The following is a 20,450-nucleotide window of genomic DNA, read 5'->3' as shown; positions in this document are numbered from 1 at the left end:
ATGGCCTAACCCCAGGCCTCTTTTGGCACTGGGTGCCTCGTTGAAGGAGAGGGTGTTCCACTCCCTTGCAGTCTCCTTGCATCTTCCATAGTCCACTACTTCTGTCTAGGGACCCTCATCTTATTTAGCAAATTTTGGCCAAAAGTAGAGCATTTAGTAACATGAAGAATTTTTCCCCCTTGAAACTAACTTTGACCTTACGTGGTATACCAAGATAAGGTCAAATTGGGCACACAATTTAGACATAAAGGGTGATACCATGAGCAAATTAGGAGAACAAGGAATAGTTTACCTGTCAGATCTATGGAAAAATGGAAGAATTTATGACCAAACAAGGGATAGAGAACTTTATGAAATGCAAAGTGGATTATTTTTATTACATTAAATTGAAAAGGTTTTGCATAAACAAATCCAATGCAACCAAGATTATAAGAGAAATAGAAAGCTGGGAAACCATTTTAATGCTAGTGTTTCTGATAAAGGCCTCATTTCTAAAATATATAGAGAACTGAGTCAAATTTATAAGAATATAAGTCATTCCCAAATTGATCAATGGTCAAAGGAAATGAAAAAGCAGTTTTCAGAGGAAGAAATTAAAGCTTTCTATAGTCATATTAAAAACTGTTCAAAATCACTATTGATTAGAGAAATACAAATCAAAACAACTCTGAGGTACCACATCACACCTATCAGACTGGCTTACATGACAAAACAGGAAAATGATAAGTGTTGGAGAAGATGTGGGAAATTTGGAACACTGATGCATTGTTGGTGGAGTTGGGAACTGATCCAACCATTCTGGAGAGCAATTTGTAACTATGACCAAAGGGCTATAAAACTGTGCATTCTCTTTGAGCCAGCAATGCCACTTCTAGATCTGTATCCCAAAGAGGTCATAAAAATGAGAAAAGGATCCATACGTACAAAAATATTTATAGCAGCTCTTTTTGTGGTGGCTGAGAATTGGAAATTAAGTGGATGCCCATCAATTGGGGAATGGCTGAACAGGTTGTGATATATGAATGTAATGGAATACTATTTTTCTATAATAAATGATGAGCAGGGGACAGCGAGGCGGCGCAGTGAGTACAGCACTGGCCCTGGAGTCAGGAGGACCTGAGTTCAAATCCAACCTCAGACAGTTGACACATATACTAGCTGTGTGACCTTGGGCAAGTCACTTAACCCCAATTGCCCTGCCAAGAAACCAAAAATAAGAAAATAGAAATGATGAGCAGGAGGATTTCAAAAATACCTGGAAAGACGTATATGAACTGATGCTGAGTGAAGTGAGCATAACCAGGAGAACATTGTACGGAGTAACAGCAACAATGTAGGATGACTAACTCTTTGTGGTCAAACTAAAAATCAAAATGCTTCCCTTAACTTTTACTTTTATATGTAAATGTATGAATTCATTTAATAGATGGCTTTTATTTTTGCATTCCATTCATATCTGATCGTATCTTGTCTCCTTGTCTCCTTGCCAATGAACCATCCCTTGCAACAAAGATTAGAAAAGAAAAGGGAAAAATGTAGTTTGGCATAACTTACGTACACATTGACCGTATCTGAGAGAATATATAGTATTTCTCACCCACAATCTTATAGCTCTTCAATGAGGGGAGAAAGTCACATTTTCTCAACTATTCTCTGGGACCAAGCTTGGTCATTATAATCAGAGTGACTAGATTAGATTTATTGTTCTTTCCATTTACGTAGTTATAGTCATCGTGTATATTGCTCTCCTGGTTCTCCTTACTTTGTTCTGTATCAGTTCATATAAATCTTCTCATGTTTGCTGGAATTTTTCGTATTTGCTTTTGTTATCACACAGTCTTATCGCATTACATCTATGTACAATAATTTGTTTAGCTATTCCTTAATCAACAGACATTTTTCTTTTCAGTCCTTTGCTACCCTTCCCCCAAAAGTACTACTATGAATATTTTGTTATATATAGTATCTTTCTTCTCTCTTTAAATTCTTTGGGACAACGCTGCTTGCCTAAGTAGTGAGTCAGGATATGGACATTTTACTTTCTTAGTATAATACTAAATTGCTTTCCAGAATGGCTGAACCAATTGCTGTATAATAGGCTTATTAGTTCCTACAGCTTCTTTAACATTGACTATTTCCAACTTTTGTCATTTTTCTTTTCCACTTTTCTGAAATGTAAGAAAAACCTCAGAGATGTACATTTCTCTTATTGGTAATTTGGAACAATCTTTCATAGAGCTGTTAAAAGCTTTCATTTCTTCTTTTGAGAACAATTTATTACTATTCTTTGACAACTTTTTGGATTGCCTTTAGTTTTCAACTGATATATTCATGTGTGGGGGAGAGAAGACTGGAGATAAAGAATAAAGTCATGATGGAGGGGTGTGGAGAAACTTGCTCCTGCAGGAGCAATAATTTTTGCTAACTAGGAGCTAGTTGGGCCAAAGGTAATCTAGGGTTCCTGTGGGTCAGTGGCCTTCGTGGTGTTCACCTGTCTCTCCCCTCTGCACCACCTTTTGTGACCACAAGAAATCCTTCACACTTATTTTTCCTTAGAGTTGATGGTAGGTGAAAAGTGGGTCTGTAAGGTGGTAAAGACCAGTATCCTCTAACAAGGTCAAAGTCAGTGGAAAATAAATTAGTGGCACTGACCTGAGCTGGGCAGATGTATGTCCTTCTTGTTTTACCCATAACTGTGTTGGTGGGAAGTGGGTAACAGAAAAGACTATATCCTTCTCCCCCGAATGTGAACCCAGGCACCTAACTTTTCCTCTTCTTTAGGGAGATGAATTAGCAGAGAGAGCCAGAATTCTCAAGAGGCTGGCAGGGGTGTGAACTTATGGCGTTTGTACCTCTATAACAGGGTACTTTGGAAAGAACACTGTCTCTAGAGACTGAGTTCAAATCCTCCCTCTTATACTGACTGCTTGTGTGATACAGGGCAAGTGATTTAACCTCCCTGGATCTCAATGTCCTATCTATAAAATGAAGACTATAATGTTGAACTAGATGGCCTCTGAGGTCTCTCCCGGCTCTTCATTTTTGATTTTATGATGCTGCGAAGCTCCTCAATCCCTGCACCATGGTGGTTAGATGGCAGAGTACACTGTCCCATTTCCAGTTCAAGCTCCACTTCTCACCCCTACCTAGGGTTAGTACTGGCTACACAACACAGGACTCAGTTGGATCCTTAATGATGGAACATCCTGACATTTTCCACTACCCCCTTGCCTAGCATCAAAGCAAATTAACTGAACTACTCTTCATTGTGTTTGGTGATCAGATTTCTTAAAAATAATATTTTACAATTTTACAACTAGTATCTCTGATAAAGGCCTCATTTCTAAAATATACAGGGAACTGAGCCAAATATATAGGAATACAAGCCATTCCCCAATTGAGAAATGGTCAAAGGATATGAACAGGCAGTTTTCAGAGGAAGAAATTAAAGCTATCTATAGGCATATGCAAAAATGCTCTAAATCACTACTGATTAGAGAAATGCAAATCAAAACAACTCTTAGATACCACATCTCTCCTGTCAGATTGTCCAAAATAACAAAACAGGAAAATGATAAATGCTGGAGAGGATGTGGGAAAATTGGAACATTGTTACATTGCTAGTGGAGTTGTGAACTGATCCAGCCATTTTGGAGAGTAATTTGGAACTACGCCCAAAGGGCCACAGGAATGTTCATACCCTTTGACCCAGTAATACCACTTCTGGGGTTGTATCCCAAAGAAATCACACAAGCGGGAAAAGGACCCATATGTACAAAATTATTTATAGCAGCTCTTTTTGTGATAGCCAAGAATTGGAAATCGAAGGGATGCCCATCAATTGGGGAATGGCTGAACAAGCTGTGGTATATGAAGGTAATGGAATACTATTGTGCCATAAGAAATGGAGATGATACGGACTTCATAACAACCTGGAAAAACCTACACGACATAATGCTGAGTGAGTGGAGCAGAGCCAGGAGAACATTGTACATAATCACAGATGTATGGATTCCATGAGGACCAACCCTGACAGACTTCACTCTTCTCAGCAACACAAGGTGCAAGGACAACTCCAAAGGACTCATGATGGAGAATGCTATCTACATCCAGAGAAAAAACTATGAAGTTGGAATGCAGATTGAGGCACACTTCATGCTTGCCTTTTTTTCTTCTCTTTTGTTTTTTTTTTGGGGGGGGGGGTTGGTTCTGTTTCTTCTTTCTTATGATTCATTCCATTGGTCATAATTCTTCTCCACAACTTGACTAGTGTGTAAATTAATTCAATGCAAAGTTATACTTGGTAGTTATATGAGATTCCATGCCATCTTGGGGAGGGAGGGGAGAAAATCTGGAACTCAAAATTATGTAGAACCGTGTGTCGTAAACTAAAAATAAAATAAAAAAAATATTTTATTAGAAGATAGAATTTAAAATATTTAAATAGTTTTTTTTTAAAAAAAGACAGTTGTCAAATAAAGATCCTTCCCCATCAAAAAATTTCCTAGTTGAACATAAGAGGTTTGGCTCATATATACTCCTGTGGAAATTCTAAGGGAAATTATCTCCTGCAATAAAGTTTTACATTAAGTTACTGCTTAGGCAATGGAAATTCCTAAATGGGAAGAGAAAACAAATCAAAGTTACATTTTGTGATATTAAATCATAACAGTCGGTATCATAAAATTTCAAGGACTTCCAAGAAGAAGTAAAGATATTGTATGTTACAAAGGTCAAAAAAATTGCTTTTTTCTTTTTAGAATAAACTAACTTCTATGTCATATACATAAGGTATTAGTGTCTTTTGATATAGTGGATGCTAGAATTATTACATAGGCTCTTTTGTTTTAATTACCAATTAGTACGTTAGAACAGAAGAGTCCTAGTAAACTTTAGCTAAGCCTTGTCTATATTATTTAATTCGTTTTATCTAAAGTTAAAAATCCTAATATTTTGTTTCTATATGAGGTTCCCAGTGCATCCTGTTATTGCAGTTGAAAGATTGAAGGACTGCCTAATGTTCCCATCATCATATATCCGTTCTGGTCTTGGCTTGGGTTGGAAGTATCTAGGGTTTGGGGCTCACTGACAACCTGCAGGAGGGAGAGATAACTCATGTTGACTCCCTTAGACCTTATGTCCCCCATAAGGGACGTTTAGGAGGTAGAGTGTTGATGGCAGCCATTAAAAACACTGGCCATGTGGTAAGTGAATCAACTTTGTAGAAGAGTCAGACATGTTGATAATTCTCTTCCTTCTGTTATTCTCCAGCAACCCCTACTGCAATTCTGTCTTTTTACATGAGTGAACTGGCACCCTAAACTTGGTGCCCTATGAATTCAGTGGCACTGGTTTAGTGCCTCTAAGTTTAGAAAACTTTATATTCATTGAAACTTGCTATAAAGCCCTTCTTGCTCCGTTCAGATTGTGGGTAGTGAAGTAGTAAAAAGTTCATTTAATTCACAATCACCCTTAACTAGACACCTGAGAAAGATTAGTGACTTGTAGTTCTTTTAAACTAGAGCACTGCAAAGCTCCTTAGTTTGGCTCTTTGGGAAATGCAGACAAGCCCAGAAAGCTCCTCATTCAATAGGATTCTGCTTTGTCCAGTCAGCTCCAAGCCTCTTCTCATAGTAAAACAGATGCAAATCCTGTTTTCCCCTCCATATCTCTTCCTTTTCTGCTAGAAGTAGGGCAATAGAGAGAAACTAGTCACCTCTGAGAGGTTTCAAGGTGAAAATATTTTTTTTTTAAATGTAGCTCAAAATAAATTAGCATTCAGCTCTCTCCGAATGAGCTTCCCAGCAACTGCTGTGGTCTTTTATCCAGCCAATCAAAGCAATGCCTACTTTCCAATCAACAAATTTCCAGTATAGTAGCTGAAGCCTTTCTGTCAACTGACTCTCCTGTTAGCTTCTTCACACCCAGCTTTTTCTTAATTTCCATTGCCCAAAATCAGAGCCTCCTAGGGTGAATCATCTTTCACCTATGAGGTAAAACTCATGAAACCCATCTTTGTGCCAGGTGTGAAACCAACAGATCTTATTTAATCTTTCCATAGTCTCCAAATAGTTATGCAATTTCAATCTTGTCAATTAAAACCTTTAAAACTCTATTTTTAAAAAAATCCATGCAAATAAGATGAGGGACCAAAATGCCCCGCAGCCATCATTACCTCAGTCATTTTCTGTGCTGTCGAACAAGTCTTCTTAGTACATTCATCTGAGGGGCAATTCTCCATCTGGTTCTCTTGATACTCACTCTCTTCTTCACATTTTTATCTGAAAAATTGTGTTTCTTCCCAAGTGAATTTGATGTTTTTTTTTAATAAACAGAAGTTCTTTTTCTACCCCTTTCAGCAAACAAATTATTCAAATATGAAAGAAGCATGAAAGAAGTATGAAATCAACTTCACAAGTTGATTTTATCTCTTTTCTTTACACAAAAGTTATTTTTCTTTCTCTTTTAGCAATCAAACTGTTCGCTTACGAAATGGGCAATACCTTACAATGACATGCCTCAAATATCAGAAAGCTTAATAAATATTATTTGTGGCTATTGAAAGCTAGTTAGACCAGAAGAGTTTATCCGCATGACTTTAATTACAGTTGGAACTTCTTGGCAGACTCTGGAACTGACTTTGCTCTTTGAATGTTCCTTGGATCCCAGAGACTGGCTCGAGGTATGATCCTCAGCATATTCCTAGGTTCCCAAATGGATACTCAGAATCCATCCCTGCCCAGACTTGTCTATCATTTAGGCACAACCTGAAGCCTTTACATTTTCAACTTTGTAATTATGGTTTCAACATTAATAGTAAAGTTTTCTTTTTTAAAAAAAATAATCCCCATCTCCTCCACACTTCCTTTACTGAGAATTTTTTCTCCAAGACATCACTCATCTTTATTTCTCCAATCTATAATGATAACACACTGTCATTTAGTTTCTCCACAGATCAGTTGTTCACTGTTTTTCCTACATATTCTCCAGTGATTATAAAGGAGGAAAATATGTTACCTCCTTACAGGATGACCAGATGACACTATTTTTCTATGCCAGAAATAGGAACAAGTTATACTTTGAAACCTTCACTCAACATCCTTCCCTTTCCATATATAGCACTTTTATGACTGAAATACTTTTAGCTGCACTAGTAATGTCCATTATTTGAAATAATTACATTTATAATCTTAGAAATAACAGCATTATAATGTATCACCAAGGGATTTGTCACTTTTCCTTTTAAATAGCTCAGCTTTATACCATTTCTATTCTGATAATACTTTTTTGCCAACAGAATCCAACAGAAAGAGCCCATTATCCCATAACTATATCCTATTGAATTGACATTCCTTGAATTAAAATAGCTCTTAGGGAGAAAAAAACTTAAGAGAAGCCAACCCAGTGAGTGAATTATAAATAACTTTTTAAAAAATATAGTGACTGTTTTAGAATTGTGCCTAATACTATAAAATATCAAGAAAATTGTCCTTTTGTTTCCTCTATCAATTAATATATGTGTATATGTATTTTTATTTTCATTTTCTACTATTTATAAGCCCCCACACCTGAATTTTGTCTCCTCTATAAGAAGCTGGAGAAGGAAATGGCAAACCACTCCAGTAGCTTTGCCAAGAAAACTCCTAAAAGAAGACTTGGGTATAACTGAAAATGACTAAACAAAAAAAAATCCTGTTTTTGAAAGCTGTATCTTAAGTAAGAAATAACATTGGTTAAATGGATTGTTGTGAGATAAAGAACTTAAATTATTCAGTTCATCCTAGAAATCAAGAGGAGATTATATATTATAGTTTTCTAAGAAATTTACATATCAGAACAGGATAACTGATTTCAGTATTATAATTAAAATGTATCTGAAAGTAAGGCCTCCCTTTATTTTAAAATAAATGTGTTCCTATAAAGTTGCATAAAGCAAAATTTACAGAGATGTTATGATTATCTGAAAAACTTCTGGTTTGTGGGAATAGGGTCTTGAAGATCACTGAAGCTCACAAGGTCAGGCTGCCTCTGCTTTAGATATGCCTAGTTTGGGTGCTGGGTGTTCCTCCCTCTCCCCTTTTCTGACACACTCCACATCTGGAACCTTATCATGTTAGAATCTTCTGTCCTGGAAACATTCACAGCAGGGCCTCCTAGCAAGTCCCTGTCTGCCCTGCCTATGATAGCAGAGGTACAAAACCACTCATCTGTACCTACTAAAGACCTCACCCATTTTTATGAATCCCAAAACTCTCATCCTGATTGATATATCCTAATATATGATGAATGGAACCTAGGTGTTTCCATTCCAAATTAGGAGTGGTAAGAACCTGTTGAACCTAGGTTTGTTAAGTCCAAAGGGTGGCTCTTCAAAAGGTGATTGATTCCTTTCCTCTTCCCAATATGGCTCAAAATTGATCATACCCAAGGCCCAGCAACAAATACCTCTCTTCTGATTGAGATTTGGTTGCATCTTTGTGTAAGATAGTGCCCCTTTCTTAACTGGATATTTTAATTGCTTAAAGGGGTAAAGAAAGGATATTTGTGTGAGAAACGTAGAGAAATACAGTGTGAGAAAAAATATAGTTATGAGAGGTTCTGAGAGAGAACAGCTTTTCAGAGGGAGGAGAGTATTGACTGTTGGGAGAGCTGGTTGAAGTGAATTGCTTCCCAGTAGCTAATTTATTTTTTTAAAAAAATTAATAATTCTTATTGCTTCATCAAGGACATTCCTCTTTAAAATTATTTATTTTTAAAATTCATTTAAAAAATTTGTTTGAATTCCAAATTTTCTCTCTCCCTTCCTCTCTCCCATTCATTGAGAAGGCAAGAAATATGATATCAATTATACATGTGAAATTATGCAACACATTTTTGTAATAGTCATGTTGGAAAAAATGCAAGAAAAATAAAGTGAAATAATTATGCTTCAATATTCACCCAGATTCCATCAGTTCTCTCTCTGGAGATGGATAGTATTTTTTTTCATCATAAGTCTTCAGAATTGTCTTGGATGATTGTATTGATCAGAATAGCTAAGTCATTCACAGTTGATCATCCTTGCTGTGTTATGTAGAATGTTCTCCTGGTTCTTCTCACTTCACTTTGCATCAGTTCATATGCCTTCCTACGTTTTTCTGAGACCATCCTGCTCATTATGTCTTATGGCACAACTATTCCATCACGATCCCTAGTAGTTAATTTAAATAGGGCTGCTGTCAATACATTGGACTTATTGCTGGGGAAACTCTGGATTAAAAACAAAAAACAACAACTGGGAACTATGGAAAAATTGTATGTTAACTATTCTTTCATGTATGACAGAAATGTGGACTTGGTGTTTCTCAACCTAAGACAGAGGTAGGTCACTGTACATGAGGAAGACTTGATTTCAAGCAGGCAGATTAATATGAAGTCCCAGTGGAAGAAATGAACTGATAATCTGCTTACAGAAGTCAAAATATCAGACCAGATGACTAGGGACAGACAGATTTTTCAGTTGATGCAGGGAGCTTATCTGATTGGAGAAAATATTTGATGCTGGGAACTGATTAGAGAAAGCAGAATCTTTTACTGTGTGAAGATCTAGTTAGAGAAAGGCCTTGCTCTCACTTTATATAGCTTGAGAGAGGGAGAAATACCTCAGAAGGTTGTCTTCATTTTCAGAGGAAGAAATTAAAGATATCTATAGGCATATGAAAAAATGCTTGAGATCACTACTGATTAGAGAAATGCAAATCAAAACAACTCTTAGATACCACATCTCTACTGTCAGATTGGCTAAAATAACAAAACAGGAAAATGATAAATGCTGGAGAGGATGTGGGAAAATTGGAACATTGTTACATTGCTGGTGGAGTTGTGAACTGATCCAGCCATTTTGGAAAGCAATTTGGAACTATGCCCAAAGGGCTATAAAAATGTTCATACCCTTTGACTCAGCAATACCACTTCTAGGGTTGTATCCCAAAGAGATCACACAAGTGGGGAAAGGACCCATATGTACAAAAATATTTATAGCGGTGCTTTATGTATTAGCTAAGAATTGGAAATCGAAGGGATGCCCATCAAATGGGGAATGGCTGAACAAGCTGTGGTATATGAAGGTAATGGAATACTATTGTGCTATAAGAAATGGGGATGATGCAGACTTCATAACAACCTGGAAAAACCTACATTACGTAATGCTGAGTGAGCGGAGCAGAGCCAGGAGAACATTATACACAACCACAGATATATGGATTCTGTGAGGACTAACCCTGACAGACTTTGCTCTTCTCAGCAACACAAGGTGCAAAGACAACTCCAAAGGACTCACAATGGAGAATGCTATCTACATCCAGAGAAAGAACTATGAAGTATGAACGCAGATTGAGGCACACCTCATGCTCGCCTTCCCCCCCTCTTTTTTTTCTCTCTTCTGCTTTTGTTTTTGGATTGGTTTTTTCTTTCTTTCTTTCTTTTTTTTTTGGTTCTGTTTCTTCTCTCTCATGATTCATTCCATTGGTCATGATTCTTCTCCACAACTTGATTAGTGTGTAAATTAATTCGATGCGAAGTTATACGTGGAAGTTATATGGGATTCCATGCCGTCTTGGGGAGAAAGAGGGGGAAGGAGGGAGGAAAATCTGGAACTCAAAATTATGTAGAACCAAGTGTTGTAAACTAAAAATAAAAAAATAAATGATAAGCAGGAGGATTTCAGAATAACCTGGAAATATTTACATGAACTGATGCTGAGTGAAGCGAGCAGAACCAGGAGAACATTGTACACAGTAACAGCAAGATTTTCCAACTTTAATAGACTTCGCTCTTTTCAGCAATACAATGATCTAAGACTATTCCAAAATACTCATGATGGAAAATGCTGACCACATCCAGAGAAATAACAATGGAGTCTGAATGCAGATCAAAGCATACTATTTTCTCTTTTTCTGTTTTTTTTTTCTTGTGGTTTTCCCCCTTTGTTCTGATTTTTCTTTCACAATATGAGTAATGTGGGAATATGTTTAATGTGATTGTATATGTATAGCCTATATCAGGTTGCTTGCCATCTTGGGGAAGGGGAGGGAGAGAGAAAAAAAAAATGGAATGCAAAATCTTATAAAAGTGATTGTTGAAAAAAAATATATATATACTAAAAATTAAAAAAAAGAAGGTTGCCTTCTATACCCTTTACTACCCTCTTTGGCTCAAGCGGAGATCCTCTCAAAGTCCAGATAGCAGACATGAATGGTTTTGCAAATCCAAGGCTTAAGGAAACTGTTTTTCACCAAAAGAGTATAATGCTGCCCCAGTGCCAAATCAAGTGAATAGACCTGGAAAGCTTTACACATTTCAGGCTTATAGCTGCTATTTGCTTTATTTAAAAAATGCTTAACACTGCTTCAGCAGCCTGAGAGTAGCTGCTTTGTTCAGCAGGAGAGTGAAGAGGCATAAGAGAGGAGTGATTTTTCCCTCTAGCAGGTGATACACGCTACTAATTTCCACAAGAACAAGGCCTTCAGTCAGAGTTATAAGTTGCTTCAGGCACATGGGTTTCCCTACTCACTGCTAGAATTCTATAAATTCTGGGAGTTTCAATCACACCAATACTTTAACTTAAATTGTTCTTTGAATGTTTGATAAAATTCACTTGTAAATCCATCTGGTCCTGGAGTGTTTTTCTTTTGTAGTTCATTTATGACTCATTAAATTTCTTTTTCTGTTATCATGTTATTTAAATAGCCTAGTTAACTATTATATTAACCTCAGTATTTTTTTTATTTTTCCAATATTTATTCATTCCATCTAAGTTATCAGTTTTCTTGGCATATAATTTAACAAAATATTTTCTTATAGCTTTTTTAATTTCCTCAATTATTACAAATTTTCTTTCATTTTTGTCATCACTTATCCCAGCCTCCACCACTGGAAAAAAAGAAGAGAAAATCAAATGGGAATAATCAAGCAAAACACATGCCCACACTGGTCACATCCCCAAAAAAATGTATCTCATTCTGCACCCTGAGTCCATTACTTTTCTATTAGCAAGTGAATAGCTGGCTTCATCACTGGTCTGCTAGAATCATGGTCCTTGCATTTATTAGGGTTCTTAAGGGTTTCGAAGTTATTTGTTTTTGTACTATTGTTGTATAAATTGTTCTCCTTGTTCTGATCACTGTGCGCTGTATGATTCCTACAATTCTTCCCAGTTTCCATTGAAGTTATCGCTTTCCTCCTTTCTTCATAATTTTCTTGCATCACTCTCATTTCTCTTCCCAATTCTCCCTCTACTTTCTTACTTAATTTTTAAAATCCTTTTTGAGCTCTTCCATGGCCTGAGATCAATTCATATTTTCCTCTGAGGCCTTGGATGTAGCAGTTTTGACTTTGTTGTCTTCTTCTGAGTTTGTGTTTTGAGCTTTCCTGTCACCATAGCAACTCTATAGTCAGGATCTTTTTCTGCTGTTTGCTCTTTTTTCCAGCCTACTTCTTGACTTTTAACTCTGTGCTAAAGTGGGGCTCTGCCTCTGGAACAAAGGGAGCACTTTCCCAAGTTTCAGGGGTTTTTTTGTGCAATTGTCAGAGATGATTCTGGAGACTTGTAAGTTTTTGGTTCTTCCAAGGTGGTGTGATCTAGGGAGAGGTGTGTTCACTACCCTCCTCGCCTATGATCTGGTCTGTGAGTGACCATAAGCACTCTTTTCCACCTTGGAACTATGACCAGGGTCTCAGATCCCCTTAAGTCACAGGGTCTGGTGTGCTATGCTCTTCCTAACCCTGGGACTGAGACCAAGGACTATGACCCAGATCAAAGTATGGGCAATACAACAGAGTCTTGCCTCTGGTGCCAGCAAAAGGATCCCTATAATCTCCTTCTGACCAGTTATCTGATATCCATACCATCTGTGAGATGAGAGGTCTGGAAACTGCCACTGCTGCCCCTGACTCAGTAGCCCCCAAGACCTGCTGCTGGTTTGCTGGGGCATGGCCTATGTTGGACTGTACTCCACTCTCACACCAGTGCAACAGACCTTTCCTGCCAACCTTCTAAGTTGTCTTGGACTGGAAAACTGTTTTGCCCCATCATTTTGTGGGTTCTACCACTTGAGAATTTTGTTTTGAGGCATTATTTAAGTTGTTTGGAAGGGCTTTTGGGAAAGATCAGGTGAGTCACTGTCTTTTCTCCACCATCTTGACTATCTCCCACCCCCTTTATTATTTCTTATAGTACAAATAGTATTATATAATATTGAAATGCCATAATTTGTTCATCCATTCACCATCTAATGGCCAACCATTTAGTTTTTGGTTCTTTGCCACTGTAGCATGAAATGTATCATTGAAAAATATGACCAACAAAACAGGTAGCTGGGGGGAGGAAAAAAATATCTATAAACAGCTCTGTTGTTTTCCATGCAATGTCAAGAGATCTAAAAGAAGTCTCCGATCATATTGGATGGATCTCCTGTGGAATATTTATGGGAGGATGTGGACAAGAGCCATACAAGATGAGAAAGTCTAGATGGATTGTGATCTATTCTGTTGGTGGGAATACCCACATTGAAGACCTAATAGAGCTAGTGAAGCATCAAAGAAGTATTGGGGCCACTAATGGACTGTATGTTTGTTATTCCAGGACCAGCATAGGTAAGTTCAGAATGATTAATCACCAGATGTTTGGCCACCAGGTGACCACAGAACTCAAGAAAGGTTTGTGAACTAATATAATAAAAATGACAATTCTGCCTAAATTAATTTACTTATTCAGTGCCATACCAATAAAACTACCAAAAACTTATTTTATAAAGCTATAAAAAATAACAAAATTAATCTGGAAGAACAAAAGGTCCAGAATATCAAGGGAATTAATGAAAAGAAATGCAAGGGAAGGTGGCTAGCCATACCAGATCTAAAACTGTATTATAAAGTAGCAATCATCAAAACTACTTAGTAGTTACTAAGAAATAGAGTGGTAGATCAATGGAATAGATTAGGTACATAAAACATAGTAGTCAATGATTTATAGTAATCTGTTTGATAAACTTAAAGACTCCAGCTCCAGGGACAAGAACTCACTATTTGACAAAAACTTTTAGGAAAACTGGAAAATAGTATGGCAGAAACTAGGTATAGACCTACACCATATACCAAGAGAAGGTCAAAATGGGTACATGATTTAGACATAAAGGGTGAAACTATAAGCAAATTACAAGAGCAAGATATAGTTTACCTGTGGTATCTATGGAGAAGGGGAGAATTTATGACCAAACAAGAGACAGAGAACATAAAAGAGAGGGAATAAATTTTGGAACTCAAAATCTTGTAAAAATCAACATTGAAAAAAATTTAAAAATAAATAAAAATAAAAAGAAGGCATTGTGATCTGCTAGGAGGAGTGTCGACACTAATGACTTGGGGATGGGGGTGGGGATTCTGTCTTTACTATTTGACTAGGCAAGAATACACTAATGATTGAGTGTTCATTGTTCAGTGAGAAACATGCTTCTACCAATTCTTTTCAGGCAGCAACATTTAGATGGTTAACTTAAGAGGCGAGGCCAGCAAAATTTCTATTAACCAGGGCCAAAAACTATGACTAGTCCAAAAAACATGTGGTATGGCATAGCGGAGAGAGCTTTAGCATTGGAGTCAGAGGACCAGAATTCACATTCTACTTTTTTCACCTACTTACCTATATAAATTTGGTAAAGTCAATTATCTTCTCTGGCCTCGGTTTCCTAATCTACAAAATGAAGGGGTTGGACTAGATGGCCTCAGGGGTCCTTTCCAGCTCTAAATCTTTGGTTCTATGATATGCAGCTTTGAAATATATCAGTGCAGGAAACCCCCACTACTGCTATTGTAGAGGTTAAAAGCTTTACCACTGTGAATTCAGTATGGGCCTGGAGAGTTTCCCATTCTGTTCTCTTGGGTACACAAAATTAGAGAGCGAGTCTCCTGACCTGTTTCATAAAATGGAACTGGGAAAGCTGCCTGGATATGGATTAGAGGTTAAGTCATCTCTGCTACTGTACAGTATTTCATCAGTGTATGTAGTAATAGCAATAATTTTGTAAGACTGTATGAGAATACCCATACAACTGGAGAAAATTGCCTAGAGAAACAATTTAAGAATTCATAAGTTGTATCTAAATTAATATTGTTGTCTAGAAATATTACTATGAGGTATTTCTGTACAATTGGGGAAAGAATCTGGCAGTGAGAAGCAAGTAAATATATTCTGGCTCTCTCGCTATCTTTAAGAAGCGGCCAGGAATAAGTACATAACAGTTACTGGAATTCTGACTATCATCTCATCCAGAAACTTTTAAAAAAACAACAACCCTAAACTGTTGGTGATGATGTTCTTGGTATAAAGAAGACCCCTTATTTTTGGAATCTAGTCCAAAGAATTTAGGGGCAGCAGTCTTGTTTTCAGAATTTATGAGTTATGGATGCCGGAAATATAGACCTGTTGCATTCCTCAATGGATTAAATAGAAAGAAATTTGTCCAAATTAAGAAAGTCTAATAAACCAGAAACATCTTGGAAGAAATATTATAAGAAGGAAAAGTATAAAAGTATGGCCTTGGTGTTAAACAGACTAAGTCTACTTTCTAAGGACCAGCCTCCCTAAGTATATGAGGCTAATTACTAGGAGATTGGCCATTAAGAAATGAATTTTTTAGCCATGGAAATTGACAAAAAAGATAAAATACAAAAGGTCCACAGTTCTGTACAATTCCTTTTTGATTCACAAACTTTAAAGAAAGAAGGGACCTAGGAGGCCATCTAACTAAACCCCTAAATGCTCTTCAATAATATCCCTCCAGCGCTTGAAGAGCTGCAGTGAGAACACATCAGTTTCCAAAGTAATCCACTTTGGAAGAGCTCTAATTATTAGGAAGTCTTTCCTTACATTAAATTTAAATCTGCCTCTGCAACTACTGCCAATTGCTCCTGGTTCTGAATTCTGGGGCTAAGCAAGAAAGATTTAATACCAATTCCACCAGACATCCCTTCAAATGTTTGAAAGCATATATCATGCTTCTCCTAGGTCTTCTCTTCTTCAGGTCAAACATCTCCAGTTTCGTCAACTCATCCTTATGTAGCATGGACTCAGGGCTCTTTACCATCCCAGTTGCCCCCCTCCAAACATTTTCAATCTTTCCCAAAATGTGCAACCCATAACTGAACACAGTACTCCAGATGTGTTCTGATCCAAATAGAAAACAGCAGTCCTATAATCTCTCTGATACTGCACACTCTCCTAATGAAGCCCAAGACTAGTCTTTCTGGTTACCAAAAAGAACACTCCTGACTTAAGGAGGCAACTAGGTGACAATGAATAGAATTCAAATTTGGCTTCAGACATTTGCTAGCTGTGTAATCTGTGTACCTACTTTCCAGGATTGTTTCGAGAATCATATAAGATAATATTTGTAAAGCATTTAACGGTGCCTGGTACATAGCAAACAAAAAAATGCTTGTTTCCCTCTCTCCTTTGTACTCTTTCTTTCCCTTCCTTTGTCCCTCCCTTCCTCCCTCTCCCTCTCTCTCTCTCTCTCTCTCTCTCTCTCTCTCTCTTTCTCTTCCCCCCCACCCCCGTCCTTCCACGTCATTCATATTGAGCTTATTATTCACCACTCTCTCCATTTTTGATATATGAACAATTCCCTAGCCATGCTTCCTTTTCATCTACGTGTGCAATTGATTCCATGCATCTGAGTTTAGGATTTTATGTTTATCCTTTTAAATTGAATCTTATTTGGTCCAACACTCTAGCCTTTTGGTGTTGTTAATGACATTAGTTAGCAATCCCTCTCAATTTCGTATGATGTAAAAATTTGTGTGCATTATCTAGCCTTTTGTCTAAATCGCTGCTAAAAATGTTAAAAAAGCACAGGGCCAAGGGCATATCCTTGAGAAATTCCACTAGAGACCTCCCTTTGAAACATGTAGATTGCTTCTGAATCTATCTGGTCAGTTTCAAACACTACTCAATTTCATCTTCTTAAAGAGTGCTTCCTTACATAGTAGATCAGTTACTAAGGGTAGATTCTGCATGTAATATGTTGTTCCTTCCATCGCTGATCACCTGTAGCACTGGCCCAATGTATAGTTTTGCCTCTTTCTTTACTTGTGGTTTTTCTGCCTAGTCTTTCCTGTGTGATAATGTTTCTACATTTGCAGAAGTACAGACAGAACACAAGTAAAGTCTTCCACAGTCTAGAAATTTTGAACTTATGTAACAGAGCAGGTATGGAGTTATTCTAGGAGATGTCTGCTGGCTGACCCTATCAAATAACCCCCTCTTCTTGGCATTAAATTTGCATATGCAAGCATTCTAGGAATTTCTCCAGAATGGTCAAAACCACAAAAAATGTAGCCTGCTCTGCTAACAACAGATGTATCCAGACAGTTAGGCTTGGCTAGGGAAAAGTAATGTAAAACTCTAAAAGATCTTTGTGGGAAGCCCCTACTGGGTTTCTAGGCTTACTAAGACACTAACTTATGCAGATACTCTATTGGGGTTTAGGCCTTATTTATAGTTTGGGGATTAAGGGAAAACAGTGCAAGTTGCATGTTGATCAGCCACTGAGAGGCTGACATACACACCCCTGGGCAGGATTCTTGATTTAATCACATATCCTTGCTTGTATAAATTGTAGCACTAGAAGGTAAAAGTGTTAGGTTTGCCTCTGCTTCAATACTGCAATAAGAGCCCTGCACAATGTAGGAAAATGGCAAAAAGATAAACCAGGATGTTCTAATTGAAATATTGGGCTAGTATAAGTAATGGTTAGATTGCAACCTCTACTGGTGAATTGTGATTTTACAGCACAGTTTGATTAGAATATATGTGTGTATATATGTGTATATGTATATACACATATATATATGAATATATACATATATGTGCATAGATGTATATATACATATACACGCATAGACATACATGCATACATACATATATTTAATTTTTAAAAACTTCATTGATTTTGTTTTTTGTTTTTGTTTTACATCCCAGTAATTTCTCAATACCCAATTGTGGCAGGGCCAACAACACTTTAACTGACACAGTGCTTTCCATAACGTCTAGTATCTGTAGTTCTATACCCCTGACAATTATGAATGTAAGGAAATTATTTTGCTTCCTAGAGATTTTGTGACTTCCTTACCATGCGAAATGTAAATAAATCAATATTGCTTGCTTTGGATTTATATTAAACATGCACATACATATTTATATACAACTATATTAATAACTAAGCTCTATAAATCCTTTTGTTAGAATCTTAGTGTATTGGAAATTTATCTCCCTCCTTCCCTCAAATCCCAATGGATTCTGAGTTAGCATTTCACATGTAGAATTCCAAGGGGGAGAAAATAAAAAATTAACACCTCTATGCAGCCTTTGATTCCTCACTTGAGAGAACAACCCAAAGTCATTCTCTTGCCACTTGTCATATGATTGTCTTATATCCTTTAAGTAGTAACTATTCCTTGCTGATTGTTTTCACCTCTAAAACCAGCCAGAAAGGTTAGTTCTTCTTTATCCAATAACCTTCTAAACAAAATGCCCCTTAAGCCCAGATAGCCCCACTCATAGATAGTCTTTTCATAGATAAGACTCATGTTCCCCTTGTTAGCTTAGCTTGACTAAATCATAGAGCATTCTAGTCCCACAATTTCATTGCCTTCAAACAATTACTACTCTCAAAGATTCCCAAAGGGTAGATCAGGAGGCAATCGCTATCTGTCAGTTTCCTCCTGGAGTCTCTAAAAAATAGGGGCCACCTCTAATACATGCCAGAGATCAGACTTTTTCTTATTTAAAATAGATATTATTTCTATCTTTGTTTTTTAATTTTTTAAAATAATATTTTATTTTCCCCAATTACATGTTAAAGCAATTTTAAATTTTTTTTAAACTTTGAGTTTCAAATTCTCTCCCTCCTCTCCCTCCACTTCCACCTCACTGGGATGGCAAGCAATCTGATACAGGTTATACATGTGCAATCATGTAAAATATATCCATATGAGTCATTTTGTACAAGAATACTTGAACAAGAAGAAGAAAGAAAAAGAAAGGAAGGAAGGAAGAGAAAAATAGCATGCTTCAGTCTGTATTCAGATGGTATCAGTTCTTTCTCTGGAGACAGATAGCGTTTTTCATCATGGGTCCTTTGGGATTGTCTTGAATGACCCAGCCAGGCAACAAATTACAGTTAGGCAAGTCTTGGGTTCCCTTGACAATCACTGATAGTGTGTTCTGGCATTCAGAGGGCATCAAATTAAAGAAGAAAGAGATTTTCATTGGTTTGATTGAGTGTCAATCTACTGGTGGGAGTATGATGCTGAGTGAGATTGTGGGCACTATTAACCTGAAGTTGTTCTTGTCTGGCATGCCAGAGCTGAGATTAGGCCTCGGTGGCTGGCTGCTTTTTAAACTCACCAGCTGTAACAAAATAAATCTGTTGAATTGGAAGATGTTAAATGCCATTAATGTGTCGGGCTTACTAGATCTGATAATGAGCAAATCGTCTCCTTCATCCTACCTGATGGTGACTTTGACCTCATGTTTTATTGGCTCAACACCCAGGTAAAACCACTGACTTGGATTGAGTCTGTCATTGAGATGTTCTCTCACAGCTGGGTAGAAATTATGGTTAAAGCTAAGGACTGATTTAAGAAGCAGTCGGTGGCCAACAGCATGGAGACTGCAGTATGAGTGCCCAGTGATGCAGATTTCCCTTAATTCAAAACAAATGTGGGCAGTGCCAACTACCTGCCTGAGAAAAAATGTGGTTAACTGGAACATCAAGTCCTTTCATGAAGGAGAGGAGTACATAAGGAGAGCACAGTTTGGCTTACTCAGTGTGAAGAAAGAGGAGGTGAAGGGCCAGCCTCCCATCTTTGTTAAATTTGAGATATTTTATTTTACCCTCTCTGGGATTCAGGTCTGGTATGTGAAAATCATTGAGAAGAGTGGATACCAGGCCCTTCCCTGGGTTCCATATATCACCCAGAATGGGGATTATCAGCTTTGGACCGTTTGGAAAAGAAACAGACACTGGAGGCTAACCCCTTATCCTGTGGACCTCCTACCCAAAGTTTTTTTTTTCAAAAGTGTGTGTTGACTAAGACAGAAATATGTTTTACATGATTGTGTATATATATATATATATCATACATATATGTATATATAATCTATATGAAATTGCTTACCATCTTAGGGAGTGGGTAGGGGAGGGAAGAAGGTAGAAAATTTGGGACTTGAAATTTTATAAAAGATGAATGTTAGAAATTGTCTTTACATGAATTGGGAAAAAAAAATACCATGGGGGTGGGAGCGGGGGAGAATGTATGTTTGTGAGAATGAATGGCCCCTGTTCTCATATTTATTTGAGAGACATCCTATCTGTGTCTGTGAATGGGAGGCAACTCTGTCTTTATGTTCA

The 20,450-nt window shown here is 37.2% G+C and overlaps 1 pseudogene; it reads left to right on the top strand.

Moving 5' to 3' along the window:
* The first annotated feature begins 19,190 nt into the window (after positions 1 to 19,190).
* On the top strand, positions 19,191 to 20,129 carry LOC118837228 (annotated as a pseudogene).
* Positions 20,130 to 20,450: the final 321 nt, after the last annotated feature.

Source organism: Trichosurus vulpecula, chromosome 2, assembly GCF_011100635.1.
Source record: "Trichosurus vulpecula isolate mTriVul1 chromosome 2, mTriVul1.pri, whole genome shotgun sequence".
NCBI lineage: Eukaryota > Metazoa > Chordata > Mammalia > Diprotodontia > Phalangeridae > Trichosurus > Trichosurus vulpecula.
The sequence above is the reverse complement of the archived record's forward strand: the minus strand, read 5'-3'. Positions and strand labels throughout refer to the sequence as shown.